We start from the raw sequence: 4,177 nt of genomic DNA on the forward strand, positions 1-4,177 counted from the left end.
AATTGGAAAACTCATACTGATTTCAAGACTTAACTATAAAATTAATCAAGATATTACAGTTTTGCTGAAAAGACAGATACAGATCAATGGAATTGAGAGTCCAGAAAATAGACTTACATAAATATGATCAATTGATTTTTGACAAAGACACAAAAGCAACTCAATGGAGAAATCACAGGTTTTTTTTCTTTTTAAACTAATGTTTCTGAACCAACTGAGTATCATATACAAAAATGAAACTTAACCTAAACTGATTTCTTATACAAAAATTAAATCATAATGGATCATATACCTAAATGTGAAACATAAAACTATTAAACTTTTAGAGGACAACAAAGGAGAAAATCTTTGTAACTTTAAGTTAGCTCTTAGACTTACAAGCTCTTAGATACCAATCCAGAAGCAGAACACATTTCTTTATAATTGATAAATAAGACTTCATCAAAATTTAAAACTTTTACCTTGTAAAATATACTATTAAGATAATGAAAAGATGAGCAACAGATTGGGAAACAATATTTCCAAATCATGTTTCTGACAAAGAACTTATATCTAGAATATATAGAGAACACACAAAACTAAACAATAATAAACAACTTTTACAAATGGCAAGGATATTTGAATAGAAATTTCACCGAAGGAGAAATAGGAATGGCAAATATGAATATGAAAAGATACTCATGACCACTGAACATGAGGGAAATGGAAATTAAGACTGTAAGGAATGTCATTGTTTATTTATTAGCATACCTACATACAATAACAACTGTTGACAAGGATGAAGAACAAATATAACATTGCCATTGGAAATGCAAAATTATACAGATACTTTGGAAAGAGTTTGAACTTTAAAGATATACTCACAAAAGGGTCCAGCAATACCCCTCTTGAATACTTAACAGATGAAATGAAAACCTATGTTCACGTAATAAATTTTTATAGCAGAGATATCAATTATTGCCCCAAAGTGAAAACAATCCAAATGTCTCTCAATTGGTAAATGAATAAACTGTGCAAGTGAGTATTATTCAACAGTAAAAGGGATCAGATTACTTATACACACAGTAACACAGTTAAATCTCAAGTGTATTTTACTAAGCCAGATTTTAAAAGATACACACTCTATAATTCTATTTATATGACATTCTAGGGAAGGCACAACCATAGAGATCGAGAACATATCAGTGGTTTCCAGGAGTTAAGATAAGAGGAGGGCCTAACTGTAAATGGTTAGCATGGGGAGTTTGGGAGGAGATGATGTGACTGCTCTTATCTTGATTGTAGTGGTGTTCATACAATTCCATGCATTCATCAAAACTCGTAGAATACTACACCCCTACCCCAAAAAAGGTAAATTACTATATGTAGATAAAAAATAAATTTGGGCAAGGGTGGGGGAGATTTGTGAAAATGTCTTTTCTGAATATATTCAAGAACAAGAAGGATCATTAGCTGTCTTGAATGTTTTTCACAAATCCAGTGACCTATGGAGCACTTCAATTTAGCTTTTTATGTTGTTTTAAAAGCACTAGTTAATACCAGGGATAGAGCTCTGGTTTTCATTTTATCCATGAAAATAAAGAGGTTGACAAGGCTTTGTGAAAAGCATGTGTTCTTTTGCTCTATCTCAAACAAATCTCAGTGAAACAAAGTAGTTTCCATAGTAATGACACTTATTCAACGCCAAGACAAATAACTATAAAAATGCATAGTTAGACGATTAAGAAAGTGTACATGTCAGATCTAAATGAGACCTCTAGGGAAATGACTGTCCACTTAAAAAAATTCCTTTATTTCTCAAAGAGCAAAGTTAATCTCTTAATCTTGCTTTCATCTTCCCCATGGTGAAATCCTAAAGGCTCTAGCTCTCATCTGTCACTGAAAATATAACAGAGAGATCATTCCAAACCTCTGGTGGAGAAGGGATCCCACTATCTAAGCACTGAATGTGGATGTATGTTTGGGGGTGGGAGGGTGGTATTAAAGATGAATAGTTAATGGGTTAATAAGCACTGCCCTATTTCTCTTCAAGAATTTACAAAAGAGTCACATACTCAAAGGACTTGGCGTTGGAGAGAATCTTAAAACCACTAAATTCAACTTCTTGTATCAGAGATGAAAAAGAGGTGGCCTAGTAAGTGATCATAAAGCTGGGCTGTGGCAGAGCCAGAACTAAAACCCCAATCTTCTGAACCCTAATATTCCAACCAGGGCCAGCCTCATGAGAATAAGACCTCATACTCAGAAGGGTTCCACTCTTGGATTAAGGCTCTGCTGTTCCTGTCTTGAAAGTCTTAGTAATTTTTGAGCAAAGGGCCCCATATTTTCATTTTACACTAGGTCCCACAAATTATGCAGCTGATTCTTTCCCATCCTTCCTTTCTCAAACGTTGTCTCATAGAAAGAAAACTTTATATTCCATCCAACAGAAAGAAGAAAAACTCAAGAGATAAGGAAATTTAAAACAACAACAACAAAAATAGTAACAGGCAACGTTTATAAAGAGAAAAGCTTCCTATGCATTGAAAAGAACATCAACCAGCATTGGACTAGAAAATGGCTTCATAGGAAGGAATGAAGAGACAACCTCACCCAGTTTTACTAGTGCTCAGCTCAAGTTCCTAGGGAATCACTAATAGCAGTGATTAAGCGGGAAGGTGGTGGAGCACATTCAACTAAGTGTATAATTCACTTGAATGTTCTCTTACCGACCACACCTTAACAGACATGGTCTGTCTTCTCATTCGGGAATCACAGGAAACATCTCATAATGTGGAAAAAAGCAGTCTCTAGAATGGAGGCCATCATGAGGTGTTTACACATTGAAATCCACACAGATTATCTGCCATTGAAGAACTGGGGGAGGGGTCTAATTATTAGAAATGTTACACTGGGCAATAATTTTGACCATTACTAGTGTTACTCAGCGATATTTACATCTGATAAGAAGTGAAGATCCTCCAATCATTAATTCCCTCTCACTTTCCCTCAGTAAAAATTACATATTTAGTGAAGCTATATTGGGTAGAAGACTTTGGAGCTTTTAAAACACCAATTTAACTTTAAATCCTAGTGTTACCACTCACAGTGTTATTATTGGCAAGTTATATAAATCCTCTAAGCCTCGATATTTTAATCTATAAAATAATGACCATAAACCTATCCTGTATAACTTGTTAGACATGTTAGCTTGCAAGGATTTCCCTTGCCCAAAGTGTGTTCCACAGAAGACAAGTTCTGGAAAATAGCAAACAAGATCTGTGGATCTAATTAGTTTAGAAAACAAACAGTTAAAACTAATCAAATTGATTTATTTAATGTTCAACTTCTCAAAGTTCTTTTTTCGTTTGTTTTTGTTTTTTAGGGCTGCACCTGCAGCATATGGAAGTTCCCAGGATGCTAGGGTTGAATTAGAGCTGCAGCTGCTGGCCTATGCCACTGCTACAGCAAGTAGGGATCCAAGCCACATCTGCGACCTACACCACAGCTCACAGCAACACTAGAACCTTAACCCACTAGGTGAGGTCAGAGATCAGACCCACATCCTCATGGAAACTAGTCGAATTTGTAACCGGCTGAGCCACGACTGGAACTCTCAAAGTTCTTTATAATAATTTTCTTAGTGAATCACTGAGAAGATACCATGTACAGAATTCTCAAATCAATTTGATCAGGAGAAAACCCCCCGCTTTTTTTTTTTAACTAGCTACATGGGGCACATTTTTGAGAATGCTGAATTAATTAAAGAGGGTAAATAATAAATGTTATTTCCATTTATGTTAGTTTCAATACCTATAAAAATACAAAAATTCTGGAGTTCCTGTCGTGGCTCAGTGGAAACAAATCTGACTAGCATCCATGAGGATTCTGGTTCAATCCCTGGCCTCGCTCGGTGGGTTGAGGATCTGTTGTTGCCATGAGCTGTGGTGTAGGTCACAGACACGGCTCAGAACTGGTGTTGCTGTGGCTGTGGTGTAGGCCAGTGGCTACAGCTTGGATTTGACCCCTAGCCTGGGAACCCCCATATGCCGCGGGTGTGGAACTGTTCTCCTCTTGATAACTGTGTTGCTGTTGTTGTTGGTAGAAGTGTTTTTCTAGAACTTCACCTACCCTTCCTATTTATCATATGCTTATTATTCTACAGATTTAGGGTAAATAGCTATGGTCAAGTCCAAAT

The sequence above is a fragment of the Sus scrofa genome, chromosome 16 (genome assembly GCF_000003025.6).
Source record: "Sus scrofa isolate TJ Tabasco breed Duroc chromosome 16, Sscrofa11.1, whole genome shotgun sequence".
Lineage (NCBI taxonomy): Eukaryota > Metazoa > Chordata > Mammalia > Artiodactyla > Suidae > Sus > Sus scrofa.